Below are 15334 nucleotides of genomic sequence, written 5' to 3'. Positions count from 1 at the left end.
CCAAATCCTGTTGCATACCTTTTCCTGTGTACAGATTGTACAGAGCAAACTGCACAAAAAATGAAGAGGACATCCCTCTGTGCTGTACTTTGCCCTCAGTAGTGGTTAGGGCATAACGTAATGTAGGCATACGTGGTTGTGAAGGGGAGGACTCATTAAAGTTTCGTCATGACGTTCCTCTTGACATGCGCGGTAAAGCCTGATTTGGTTACTGCTCTGTGCCCTATGAGATGTTCGGCGCATGCGCGATCGGGTTATTAGATGTTTTGCCCTTAATTGCTGTACTGGCGAGGCGTACTTAGTGTTGGCTCTATTTTCAATAGAGAATCGGGCACATGCGCAGTGGATACATGAGTCAGTTTGCCCTTAGTTTTCCTACTGGCATGACGCGATCTGGTCCTGCGCAATGAGCGCGTGAGGGACGCCAATAGGTTGAGCGGGATACACAGCTGAGTGCGCCTCTGGACACACACGTGAGTACTATGTTTGTTTTTATTTGCTTGGGTGTATATATACATGTGTTTATGTTCGGTGTGATAGTTTGACAAAGGCTATAGTATTATTGGCCGAAACGTCGCTGTTGGAGATGCCATTCTTTTATGCAATAAAGTCTGGGAGGTTATTTTAACCTGACTCTGCCTGATTTATGGACGAAGATCCTACGTGCTGCCCTTCCTAGTGATCAACAACCACTACACAGGCTTCGAAGCAGTGGCTTCTGCTCTGAACCCAGTATATCCTGGTTCTGACACAGGGCGCTGTATAAAAACCCCTTTAATTCTCTGGATGAGTGACTATATTTTGATAACAGCAAACACAATTGTATATACTTTTATGAGCTCAGTCTATAAGTGAAAAAGGTAGAAAATCTTTTGTTTTATGACCCATGCCTCCAGTAGTTGGACAGAACATTCATAGTTTTGTTTGTACATTTGTTCTTTTACAAACTTGTTTGATAATTGAATCTTTGGTTACATCTAGTAAATGAAAATCTATACGTAGACTGTAAATTCTTACGTTTTTTGCATTTAAAAATATATTCTTGAAGGGTATGCTGCTTTTCTTCCCGATGGTGGAGCCATTCTAATGAGTTTGATTACTGCCAGTTCTCAATTACTACTTTAATTCATTTTTAAAAAAGAAATTGTCATCAAACTATGTCACAATGGAAATTTGACCAGACATCTTAACTTTGACAAAGGACAGCTCCCATATTAATAGAAGGAGCAGTTATCTGCCAAAACAGTGGTTATGAGGTTTTAGGGTATTGCCTTATACAATACAGTTGAAAGAGGGTCATTTTTTTGTATGACCTTTGATCCTTAACACGGGGCTCCGCTTGAGGATGCCACTGTGAAAAGACAGTCTGCAACAATGTTTAGGTAGGTGGTAAGTGTCAAAGTAACATCCACAGGAATGACAGGACTAAATGTTTCCCAGCAGAACAATGCCCAGACTATCACACTGCCTCTGACGGTTTATCTTCCCCTCATTGTGGATCCTGGTGCCACCTCTTCCCTTGATAAGTTATCTCACACACACAACAGTCCATATAATGAAGAAAAAATCTGATTAATCAGATCAGGCCACCTTTTTCAATTGCGTCATATTCCTGTTCTAGCCCTGACCCTAGTCTTGTCCGCACTGCATCGAGCTCCTGCTCACTGTCTGTACTCAGACCATCGACAGAAGAAGTCTCCAAATTGCTCTTCTCTGCTCGCCCCGCCACCTGCGCTAGCGCCCCTCTCCCCTCACACCACCTCCGATCCCTCTCCCCAGTGGTTATCTCCCACCTCACCACTATATTCAACCTCTCTCTGACCTCTGGCATCTTTCCCTCTTCTTTCAAACATGTCATCATATCCCCACTGCTAAAGAAGCCAACTCTTGACGCGACTGATGCTGCCAACTACCGACCCATCTCTAACCTCCCCTTCATTTCCAAACTACTAGAACGCCAAGTTTACTCCCGCCTTATAAGCTAGCTATCAGAGAACTCTCTCCTCGACCCCCTACAGTCTGGCTTCCGACCCCAACACTTGACAGAAACTGCCCTTACAAGGGTCTCCAACGACCTACTGACAGCCAAATCGAGGGGCAATTACTCCCTACTGATCCTCCTCGACCTCGCCGTAGCATTTTACACTGTCGACCACAAACTCCTCCTCAGTATGCTTTGCTCCATTGGCCTAAAGGACACTGCTCTCTCCTGGTTCTCCTCCTACCTATCTGACTGCTCATTCAGCGTCTCCTTTACTGGCTCTAACTCTCCTCCTCTTCCCCTTTGCTGTTGGAGTACCCCAGGGCTCGGTCGTCGGCCCCTCCTTTTCTTTATCTACACAGCCACTATTGGACAAACCATTAGGAGATTTGGCCTCCAATACCACCTCTATGCTGACAACACCCAGCTATTCACCTCTTCCAGTGACATCTCTGCACCTTTCCTCCAAAACATCACCAACTGTCTGCCCGCTGTCTCTAACACTATGTCCTCTCTCCACCTAAAACTAAACCTCCCTAAAACTGACCTGTTGGTGTTTCCACCCTCCACTAACTGACCTCATCCTGACATCTCCATCTCAGTATATGTGCCACCATAACTCCCAGACAGCATGCCCACTGCCTTGGGGTCATATTTGACCCCGATCTCTCATTTAGCCCCTACATCCTTCCTCTTGCCCGAACATGTCAGCTGCACCTCAAGAACATTGCTTATTGCTGCCCTCATCCACTCTCGGCTCAATTATTGCAACTCGTTGCTGATCGGCCTCCCCTGCACCAGACTCTACCCCCTCCAATCCATCCTGAATGCAGCAGCCAGGCTTCTCTTCCTGTTCAGCCGCTACTCAGACGCCTCTGTGCACACAGGAATTTGGGCAAAAATTTGTTTCTTTTCTTCAGCTTGTGTAGGTCTGCCACTATTTTAACCCCTTCAGTCCTTTTTTCTTCCTATTTTCGTATTTTTCCAAACCCCTTTTAAAAAATAACTCTCTTCTATAACCATTGACATAGATACCAGAGGGACGAGTTGTATTTCTCAATGGTAAACTTGTAAAAAATAATAAATGTAGTGAAATGAAAAAAAGCAAAATTCTGCCATCTTTGAGTGCGCCTTGTCTCTACGGTGTACACACTACAACAAAAATGACATGATGGCTTTCCTTTATGGTTAAGTATGCCTACTACGATGCCAAATTTATACCGTTTTTTTTTTTTTTTTTTTGCTGTACAACTTTTATTTTTTTCCAAAGATACTTCATTTTTTAAATGATTTTATTGCGGGGGCAATGTGGGACCCTTGAACATCGATCAGAGCATTTAAATGCTTTTATCAGAATTGACAGCGGCATTTAAAGGGTTAACAGCTCTGATCAGCTTCGCTGCTTATTGGAGCTGTTGATATTGGGTGTCGGATCTCCCTTCATACATACCCCAAACATGCGGGACATAATTGTATGTCCTGTAGTGTTAAGGGGTTCAAAAAGTAAGTGGAGTGTGTTGGACAAGTAGAGCAACAGATTTATCTATATTTTATGCACCAAACTGACATAAATTATGCTGGAAATATATACCTGGTCGGCACCAAGCATATATTTCATAGAATAGTAGAGTTGGAAGGGACCTCGAGGGTCATCGGGTCCAACCCCCTGCTCAATGCAGGATTGACTAAATCATCCCAGTCAGATGTCTGTTCAGCCCCTATTTGAAGACTTCCATTGAAGGGAGAACTCGACACCTTTCATGGCAACCTGTTCCACTCAACCATCACCCTCACTTTTGGAAAGTTTTTTTCTAATATCTAATTTGTGTCTCCTCCCTTTCAGTTTCATCCCATTGCTTCTAGTCTTTCCTTGTGCAAATAAGAATAGGGCTGCTCCATATTTCTCCTAAGGCTTCATGCTCTGGGGGAAAATCATACAAAGCCCAGTGTCGGAGATGCCAAGCTTAGTAAATTTCCTCCATTGTGTTAAACATTAACCAAGCATTGACCAAGCCTGTTTGCGCCTTAATGACCAGGCCAAATTTTGCAAATCTGACATGTGTCACTTTAACATGGAAAAACACCAGAAAGGTTTTGCATATCCAAGCAATTCTGACATTGTTTTTTCGCCACATGTTGTACTTCATTTAGGCAGAAAAAATAGACTGATGGAATTTGTGTTTATTTATTAAAAGCGGCAAAATTGGGAAAATTTTGAAAAAATCATCATTTTTTCACATTTCCAACTGCAATATCTCAAATATGTGCAAACATAATATAGAAATTTTGCTAAGATATATATTTCCATCCGTTTACTTTATTTTGGGCGCACATTGGAAAAACTTTCGCTTTTTTTTTTAACCATTTAGGAGACGTACAAATTTAACATTACTTTTCAGCATTTTGAGGAACACTTTGTTTTCCTACACCAAGCCAAGATTGGAAAGGCTCATAGGAGTTAAAATGATAGATACCCCCACAAGTGACCCCATTTTAAAAACTACACCCCTTAATGTATGCACTGAGGGGTGTTATGATTATTTTAACCCCACAGTTTTTTTTCAGGAGTCAATGCAATTTAGAAGAGAAAAACTAAAATTTCATATTTTTGCAAATATGTCATTTTAAAGACAGGACTTTTTTCTATAGTACACAGGAAAATTAGGATTTGCACCCCAGAATCGATACCCCTGTTTGTCCTGTGCTCAGAAACCTACCTATTGTGGCCCTAGTATTACGTCTGTATGCGCAATGGGGCCCAAAATGAAAGGAGCAGCCAGTGGCTTTCGGAACAGAAATTTTGCTTGAAGGAGATTTAGGACCTATTGCACACTTGTAGAGCTCTTGAGTGACCACAACGATGGAGAACCCCCACAAGTGACCCCATTTTGAAAAGTAGACCCCTTAACGAATTTATCTAGGAGTACGATGACTTTTTTGACTTCACAGTTTTTGAATGAATCTAAGCCAAGCAGAAGGAAAAAATTATGATTTTCATTTTTTTGGCAATTTTGTCAATTTAAAAACTGTTTTTTTTTTGTGCAGCACACATATAAATGAAGACTTGCACCCCAAAATGGATACCCCCCATTTGTCCCGTGTTCAGAAACATACCTATTGTGGCCCTAATCCACTTAAAGGAAACATGGCTAGGCCTATAATGGAAGGAGCACCCATTGGATTTCAGGGTACAACGGAATAACTTGTAGAGCCATTGAGCGGCCAAAACGATAGAAAACCCCCACAAATGACCACATTTTGAAAACTAGAGCCCTAACTAATTCATCTAGGGGTGTACTGCGCATTTTGACCCTACAGTATTTGAATGAACCTAAGCAAAGCAGAAGGAAAAATTACGATTTTCATTATTTTGGCAATTTTTTCAATTTAAAAACTGTTTTTTTTGTACAGTGTACATAGGAATGAAGACGTTCACCCCAAAATGGATACCCCCGTTTGTCCCGTGTTCAGAAACATACCCATTGTGGCCCTAATCTACTTACAGGACACATGGCTAGGCCCATAATGGAGGGAATGCCCGCTGGATTTCAGGGTACAACTGAATAAATTCCAGGCCCCATTGCCCACTTATACGGAAAAAAAATGGATTCCCTTAAAAATAATCCCCCCCGCCATCCCCATTTTTTTGGCATTCCCTAAATATTAGATAAAAGTAATAATATAAACTGCGTTTTATGTCCGAAGACGGGGGTAATTACGAAGGCTGGTTGGGATGGGCACATGGGGCAAGAAAACCGTGTATCCCCCCTTCTCTCTTGATTTTTTTGGGGGGGGTATTTCGTGACCTCAGCGGCAGGGATGGGGTGTAGAAAGTGGCGCTCTGTGAGTCTCCAGAAAGCTTGCGAAGGTGCGGCGGTCTCACACAGAAGGCGCTCAACAAGCTGCTCCTGGAACTTCATAAAGGCGAGCGTTCCCGGTGCTTCTTGTAAATTACGGATTACAGGTAGCGATCTGAATAACGCCGGGCTCACGCAGCCGTATGGGGAATTCACTTGTGGAGGCCCGCAGCGGTTCCCAGCTGTGAGCCCGGACATGACCCTGCGTACGGCCGAGTAATGTACTGCGCATAACTGCCTACTCACACAGACGGTCATGCGCAGTACACCGTTTTTTGTTTATATTTCCTGTGCCGTCACTTTGAGATGACCCGGGTACCCGCAGCCCGTACACAATGTATTTGCATTGTGCTCTATGACCGCGGATATCCACGGTAAAATATAGCATGCTGTGTTCTGTTTCTGCGAGTGGATTATGTAATTCTGACCCGCTAATTGGGGGGAATTGTATAATCCAATGCATGTGATTGATCCGTGAATTACCGCTGATCAAGCGCATGCAGAACCCGTAATTCCTCTCCGGTCATGTGTGACCGGCCTAATATTATATCGCTAATTTATCACGTGACCGGGGACCGCTCAACGAGGCCTCCGGTCACTGCTCCAAGCACTCAGCGACTGTTGGTCGCTGGGAGCAAGGAGATTTAAAATTTCCTGGGCTCCCCGGCTCCTGCGAATGTGTCCGGCATTTTGCCGGCGGGCGCATACCCAGTAGCCGGCAGCATCCATGGAGGATAATTGCATCTGGATTCAAATGCGGAAGCCTCCGAGAAGATGTTTCATGTCCCCCACCGATCGCATCGGTGAAGGGAGATGAAACTTCACTTTTTTAAGAACTTTTACGTGATCGCCATTATGCATTGGATAATGGTGATCACGTGACCAGTAACTGCATACCGCGGCTCCCCGTGACATCTCCAGGCTCTTGGCTACCTTTCGTAGCCAGGAGCAGGGAGATTTTAAATTTCTTGGGCAATCTTTCACTTTTGCGCATGCGTCCGCCATCATGCTGACGGGCGCATGCGCCGAAGCTGGAGTAAGGTCCGCGGATCAACATCCCACCAGGGAACAAATCCAGGGACCTTGGGCACGTAATTTCATCCCCCCTTATGGATACGATCCGTAAGGGGAGATGAAACTTTAAATTTTTAAACTTTTTTTTTTTTACTTTTTAACTTTATATGATTACTGTTATCTGCATACAGCGGTCCCCAGTCATATCTCCCTGCACTCGGCTATCTGTGACAGCTGGGTGCAGGGAGATTTAGAATTTTTCGGGCTCGCCGGCCTTCTGAGCATGTGCAGAAGCCAGCGGTGGGTCCCGAGGTCGGGCGGAGGACATGGAGGAAGGGGGGTGAGTATTTTCACCCCCTGACATTTTAAGACCTGCTGACATCTCCTGGCTCCCGGCTACCTACAGGAGCCGGGACCCAGGAGATTTTAAATTTCCCGCGACTCCGGGCCTTCTGCGCATGTGGCTCACGTAATGCCGCCTGGCGCGCATGCGCAGAAGGCTGGCTTTGGGGCCCGAAGGACCAGGACAGCGGGGAGCAGTGCGGCGGACGGGGGTGAGTAATCTCAGCTGCCCTCATGGATCCCATCCATGAGGGCAGCTGAATCTTTACCTTTTTAAAAAACTTTTTTCAACTTTTATGCGATCGGCGCTATCCATTGGATAGCGCCGATCGCATTGCCGGGGGGGACTGCCCGCAGCCCAGGATGACAGCTCCATGCTGTCGGCTACCTGCGGGCACCGACAGCATGGAGCTGTCACGTCCAGAGCCCACGTGGCTTTATTCTCTGCAGGATACATGTTTTTACGTCCTCAGAGAATAAAGCCCACTTGGGCAGGACATAAAAAGGCAATGGGATGGTCACTAAGGGGTTAAAGACTCACTTGGGCGTTTTTCGCTTGCATACTATGCTTATATATGCATAGAATATGTGGTGCTAAAAGCACATTGATTTCCATTTAGCTACTCACATGCATGTGCAAAAAACGCATCATATCCTATGTTGCACATTATGCACACCAATATAGGCTATGAGGATTTAACATACACAGCACATACGTATTACATGCATATTTGCTGTGTATTGCATATTATGTGTATCAAAATACGCCTGTGTGAGTGAACCTTAAGAATTTACTGTTCATTTGCTGCCAAATATCAATTTATGCCATTAACATAAAATTCTTAATGTTATTCGCCCCACCGGTTTTAATGTTATGTCTCATTGGTGTTTATTATAGTACTAGCTGATATACCCGGCTTCGCCCGAGTTAATTTGGTACTGGTGTTTATCTGGTGTTCACACAGAAAATCTTATGAAGTCGTGGTTACTTTAGAGATACTGAGGAAAAACATATGTTCACCATTTTGCATAGTTCTCTGCGTTACCCAGGAAACACCACGTGGAGGCAACCATGCGACGTTTCCTTTATATAAAATCACATCAGAAAGTGAGAGAATTAGATTACGTACATAAAATTTGGACACTAATTCTTTTGCGCTTAGAATTGAATAATCGAGTTGGGACCCATTAACTTTTCATATTTATGACACAATCAATGATTGTGCCAAATTTAAAAAACCTCGCTTGGTGCTACCCATACTGGCTATGCACCGATCCAGGGGCGGAGCGGACATCCCAAATGTGAGGAGGTATTTCCAGGCCTCACTTCTGAACCAGACTAGGGGATGGCTCTCACGAGAGGATAAGCTGGGCTGGGCTAATATGGAGTGCAACTCAGCTAGACTGAGTTCCTGTAGGCCTATGCTCCTGGCGGCGTCCTTAGAGAGTATGGGTAATAGCCTGAATCCAACTAAAAAACTGACTATTAATGAAAGACATCTCCCGCCCACTGTGATTGCTTCCCTCAGGGTCTGGAGAGACCTAACTGAAAAAATAGCCTCATATGACATGCTGGATCTCCCACAGATTCCTCTGGAGACGGTGTGTTTGTTCCTACCGGATCTGGAGGTGAGAGATTGGAGTGCCAAGGGTATTACTAATGTGGCGGATTTACTGTCAGGTAAAACAATGAAGCCCTTTGAGAGGTTTGCTTCCCAGTACAACCTACCTTCATACGACATTTACAAATTTACAAGAATATCCCACTTTTTACAGAAATCTCAACTACATAAAATCAAGATCCCAAAAGAAGTCATAAAGAGAATGGGTTCCAGCTCTACATTGAATAAATCAGACACGAGGATCTTTTATGATATATTAACAGGTAACAACATTCCCTCAAAAAAAATACACATGCTAAATTGGGAGAGGGAACTTGGGACAAGTATCCCAATGGACAGCTGGAACAAGGCGTTTAAGCTAGCAGGGGCGGCTACCAAAGGGATGAGAATCCTAGAGGTACAAATTAAGGTTAATACGCGATGGTACTACTCACCTACATTAATTAAGGATAGATTTCGTAGGGGAAATGGTGAATGCTGGAGGGAGTGTGGGGGCAGAGGAACACTTTCCCACATCTTTTGGTCTTGCCCAAAACTGAAAATATATTGGAGAGAAATATTAAATTTATTAGATGAAACTATGCACTCCAGGATCCGCAGAGAGGCGGAGCAGATTCTGCTGCTTGTAGGTTTGGAGGGGCTCTCCCCCCCATCTAGAAAACTAGTTGGACATGCCCTGATGACCGCGAAAGCAATTATTGCACAACATTGGAAAAAAGTGGACCCCCCGAGGGTTGGTGACTTTGTTCTCAGGATGTCCGAACAAAAAATCTTCGAGGGATGGTTGGCGTTCAGAGAAAATAGAGTATCAAAACATGAGGAGATGTGGAGCGTGTGGAGAGAGCCTGTATAGCCAGTTAGAACTGGTTATAAGAGAGTATTTCAAGATGCCTTCACTTTGTTATGTTACAATACGTTAATATCCATTTATTTGTAAGTGTTAGTCCTTTTCTATATATATCGACCAATAGGTGGAGATGGGACTTTGATTTAGTGACAATTATTTGACAGCTTCTTCAAATCTCCAAGATGAAAATACTAGATCTATACATATATGGTATATATATAGTGTATGTTACTTCCCCCCCCCCCCCCCCCCCTATCCCTTACAAAATTCAAAATTGAGGTAAAAAGTTTTGCGACAGACCTGATCAACACTGTTATGATTATTGTGGTGAATTTAGTAATGTTTCTCAACTGTGTATACTTATGTATTGTTTTGCTTTTCCTCAAATAAAGAAAAAAAATTAAATAAATGATTGTGCCAAATTTCATGTTTCTATGACATTGGGAAGTGAGAGATTTAGATTATGTACTGTACGTAAAATTGGGACGCTAATTCTTTTGCTCATAGAATTGAATAAAGGAGTTGGGACCCATTAGCTTTTCCTATTCATAACATAATCAATGCTTGTGCCAAATTTCCCGTTTCTATGACACCGGAAAGTGAGAAAATGACATTCCACACATAAAATTTGGACGCTAATTCTTTTGCGCATAGAATTGAATAATCGAGTTGGGACCCATTAGCGTTTCCTATTTATGACATAATCAATGCTTGTGCCAAATTTCCCGTTTCTATGACAACGGAAAGTGAAAAATTACATTCCGTACGTAAAATTTCTACGCCAATTCTTTTGCGCTAGAATTGAATAATCGAGTTAGGGCCCATTAGCTTTTCCTATTTATGACATAATTAATGCTCCTGCCAAATTTCGAGTTTCTATGACACCGGGAAGTGAGAGAATTAGATTCCATACGTAAAATTTGGACGCTAATTCTTTTGTGCATAGAATTGAATAATCGAGTTGGGACCTATTAACTTTTCCTATTTATGACATATGCAATGCGTGTGCCAAATTTTAAGTTTCTATGACATTGGGAAGTGAGAGATTTAGATTATGTACGTTAAATTTTGACACCAATTCTTTTGCGCTAGAATTGAATAATCGAGTTGGGACCCAATTACTTTTCCTATTTTGGAGATAATCTATGCTAGTGCCAAAATTCATGTTTCTACGACATCGGGAAGTTGGAGAACTTTTGGCGAGTCAGTCAGTGAGTCAGTCAGTGAGTCAGTGAGTCAGTCAGTCAGTGAATGAGTCAGTGAGGGCTTTCGTCTTTATATATATAGATGTTATATGTGATGTTATGTGTATTGGCAATCCTTTTTCTAGGGGCCATTTTCAGCAGCTGCACATATGGATAAAATTGGAATGGAACACAAATGTATTCACTAATAGGAACATATTATAGTGGTTGTTAAGAGTCAAATATTAGTGGTACTCATCATCTTTTAAAGGGAATTCTTTGCAAATACATAAATCGTATATCACAGGGAATGATTATAATTATATATATATATATGCTTGATAACAATTTGTGGGACTAATACAATGGATAATGGCTAATGGTTACAAACATAAATAAGAATTTTCTATTAGAGACAACAAAAAGCAAAACAGGTACAATACAATGCAACAAAACTGCAAACTGCTGCCCATTTGTTATATAATTGTGATTACTGCCCAAGAATAAGGTGGATTGAATGCGAGTTAAGTCATTTAGGATATTAATTCCTAATTTAGTAATGACACTGTATGATAGATTATAATGTCTGCTCCAAGAACATGCAATGTGGTCCATTACACAGTGACATAAGCTATCAGCTTCTACGTACATCATTAAAAGCACATTTCTAATGGTGCATTAGTACAAATACACAATGTATTTGACCTAGTTCCAATCTGCCATCCATTCAATGCATGATAAATACATGAGTGGACACTGTATTGAATATATTTATATTGACATCAAAATATGATGCACCGTGATTTTCAATGGACAAATAAATGGATCATTATTCACTCCTATAAGAGCATTATTATCCATTACTGCATCTTGTCCTGTGGAAACTTCTGAGGGTTCTTTCGTCAGTTAAAATGCTACTAATTTACAAAGTCCAAAGGTTGGGGGAATATTAAAATGATGTTAACAATGGAAAGCGTGTGTTGAATTTAAGAAGTTAGAAAAATGGTCTAACCTCTTATGAGGCAAACCAAGAGCCTATAATGCATTTAATTTGAACTAAACAATAGTCATGTTTTTTTTACTACGTCACTGACTTTTTGGTTCAAATCCCTACAATAGAACCTAGTGAAAAGCAAAATTGTTCAAGTGGTGAAATAATTTGTCATCTTCTTATTTTTATGCTATTTATTATAAATTTCTCTTACCTGAAATCCTTTTACGGTGAACATCAACCCTTGTATGTATTCTATTAGGGCATAAGGATGTAATAAAGAGGACACCACTTAGACGCAAAATGGGGCACTACTAAGAAACAGCAGTTCCCATTCTTGTGGAATTGTCGAAGTCATGTATTACTTGGTGGCAGAATTTATTAGAATAGATGCCACTGCAAGAGAAATTGATGGTTGGATAAAACGTAAAAAGTAGTATATCACTAGGTCAGCTTTATTTTAGAGAAGGGTTTGTCATAAAATAACCCTTTTTAATTTATTGTTCAAAATGTTTTTATTAAAACTTTAAGATTACAAAGAAAGTATTTGCATCATGAACATACTTTCCACAAATGGCATGTTGAGCAATACAATAAACCAGTGGTTTAAACTTGTATTCCTCTGTTTATTAATTCTAAATCTAACTGAATTATGGTCGGGGGCTAACAACCCCAGAGCTAAGGAACTTGTAGGAGAAGAAACTTGGAAAGCCAGATGCATATGGAAGAAAAGATATGGACAAAGGCATAAGGAGGGGTGGGAGAGATTAACAAGGGAGGTATAGGTGGATGGGATAAGTGCCTGCGGCCGTGAAGAGACCTAGCATTCGATTCCACAAAAGAGCAGTTAGTCACTATAGACCGATCTATAATGTCATAACACTAGAGATGAGCGAGCACCAAAATGCTCGGGTGCTCGTTACTCGGGACGAAATTATCGCGATGCTCGAGGGTTCGTTTCGAGTAACGAACCCCATTGAAGTCAATGGGCGACCCGAGCATTTTTGTATATCGCCGATGCTCGCTAAGGTTTTCATTTGTGAAAATCTGGGCAATTCAAGAAAGTGATGGGAACGATACAGAAACGGATAGGGCAGGCGAGGGGCTACATGTTGGGCTGCATCTCAAGTTCCCAGGTCCCACTATTAAGCCACAATAGCGGCAAGAGTGGGCCCCCCCCCCTCCCAACAACTTTTACTTCTGAAAAGCCCTCATTAGCAATGCATACCTTAGCTAAGCACCACACTACCTCCAACAAAGCACAATCACTGCCTGCATGACACTCCGCTGCCACTTCTCCTGGGTTACATGCTGCCCCCCCCCCCCCCCCCACGACCCAGTGTCCACAGCGCACACCAAACTGTCCCTGCGCAGCCTTCAGCTGCCCTCATGCCACGCCACCCTCATGTCTATTTATAAGCGCGTCTGCCAGAGGAAAAGCAGGCACACACTGCAGAGGGTTGGCACAGCTAGGCAGCGACCCTATTTAAAAGGGGCGGGGCGATAGTCCACAATGCTGTACAGAAGCAATGAGAAATCCAATCCTGTGCCACCTCCATCTGGAGCTGCACAAGTGGGCATAGCAATGGGGAACCCATGTGCCACACACCATTCTGTCAAGGTGTCTGCATGCCCCAGTCAGACCGCGTTTTTTTATAAATAGTCACAGGCAGGTACAACTCCGCAATGGGAATTCCGTGTGCACCCACAGCATGGGTGGCTCCCTGGAACCCACCGGCTGTACATAAATGTATCCCATTGCAGTGCCCTGGACAGCAGAGCTAACGTCAGATTAAATGCAGGTGGGCTTCGGCCCACACTGCATGCCCCAACCTGACCGGGGTTTTTAATTCATAGACACAGGCAGGTACAACTCCCTATTGTGAAGTCCCTGTGGACCGACAGCATGGGTGGGTGCCAGGAAGCCACCGGCGGTACATAAATATATCCCATTGCATTTCCCATCACAGCTGAGGTAATGTCATGTTTAATGCAGGTGGGCTTCGGTCCACACTGCATGCTCCAGTCAGACTGGGGTTCTTTAGAAGTGGACACATGCAGTTACAACTCCCTGTGGACCGACCGCATGGGTGGGTGCCAGGAAGCCACCGGCGGTACATAAATATATCCCATTGCATTGCCCATCACAGCTGAGGTAATGTCATGTTTAATGCAGGTGGGCTTCGGCCCACACTGCATGCCCCAGTTAGACTGGGGTTCTTTAGAAGTGGACACATGCAGTTACAACTCCCTGTGGACCGACCACATGGGTGGGTGCCAGGAAGCCACCGGCGGTACATAAATATATCCCATTGCAGTGCCCAACACAGCTGATGTAACGTCAACTGTAATGCAGGTGGGCTAAAAATTCATTTGATTACACTGTAGGCGAGGGCCCCCAAAAATTGGTGTACCAACAGTACTAATGTACCTGAGAAAAATTGCCCATGCCCAACCAAGAGGGCAGGTGAAATCCATTAATCGCTTTGGTTAATGTGGCTTAATTGGTAACTAGGCCTGGAGGCAGCCCAGTTAAAATAAAAATTGGTTGAGGTGAAAGTTTCAACGCTTTAATGAGCATTGAAACGTATAAAAATTGTTTAGAAAAATTATATGACTGAGCCTTGTGGGCCTAATAAATATTGCCCGTTCGGCGTGATTATGTGAGGTTTCAGGAGGAGGAGCAGGAGGAGGAGGAGGAATATTATACACAGATTGATGAAGCAAAAAGGTCCCCGTTTTTGATGGTAATAGAGAATGATGCTTCCATCCGCGGGTGCAGCCTACGTATTGCTTAGGTATCGCTGCTGTCCGTTGGTGAAGAAGAGAAGTCTGGGGAAATCCAGGCTTTGTTCATCTTGATGAGTGTAAGCCTGTCGGCACTGTCGGTTGACAGGTGGGTACGCTTGTCCATGATGATTCCCCCAGCCGCACTAAACACCCTCTCTGACAAGACGCTAGCCGCAGGACAAGCAAGCACCTCCAGGGCATACAGCGCGAGTTCAGGCCACGTGTCCAGCTTCGACACCCAGTAGTTGTAGGAGGCAGAGGCGTCACCGAGGACGGCGTGCGATCGGCTACGTACTCCCTCACCATCCTTTTACAGTGCTCCCGCCAACTCAGCCTTGACTGGGGACCTGGTGACACAGTCTTGCTGGGGAGCCAGAAAGCTGGCAAAGGACTTGGAGAATGGTCCCCTGCCTGCGCTGTACATGCTGCCTGATCTCTGCGCCTCCCCTGCTACCTGGCCCTCGGAAATGCGCCTTCGGCCACTAGTGCTGTCGGATGGGAAGTTTACCATCAGTTTGTCCACCAGCGCCCTGTGGTATAGAATCATTCTCGAACCCCTTTCCTCTTCGGGAATGAGAGTGGAAAGGTTCTCCTTATACCGTGGGTCGAGCAGTGTGTACACCCAGTAATCCGTAGTGGCCAGAATGCGTGTAACGCGAGGGTCACGAGAAAGGCATCCTAACATGAAGTCAGCCATGTGTGCCAG

General features: G+C 43.7%; 1 long non-coding RNA gene across 1 annotated transcript in view; it reads right to left on the bottom strand.

Annotated features, from left to right (window-relative positions):
* The window catches only part of LOC136582561 (uncharacterized), a 130372-nt gene that overhangs the window by 41977 nt on the left and 73061 nt on the right, over positions 1-15334 (bottom strand). The window lies entirely within an intron of this gene.

This window comes from Eleutherodactylus coqui, chromosome 11 (genome assembly GCF_035609145.1).
Source record: "Eleutherodactylus coqui strain aEleCoq1 chromosome 11, aEleCoq1.hap1, whole genome shotgun sequence".
Lineage (NCBI taxonomy): Eukaryota > Metazoa > Chordata > Amphibia > Anura > Eleutherodactylidae > Eleutherodactylus > Eleutherodactylus coqui.
Note: the sequence above shows the minus strand (reverse complement) of the source record. Positions and strands in the feature narration are given on the sequence as shown.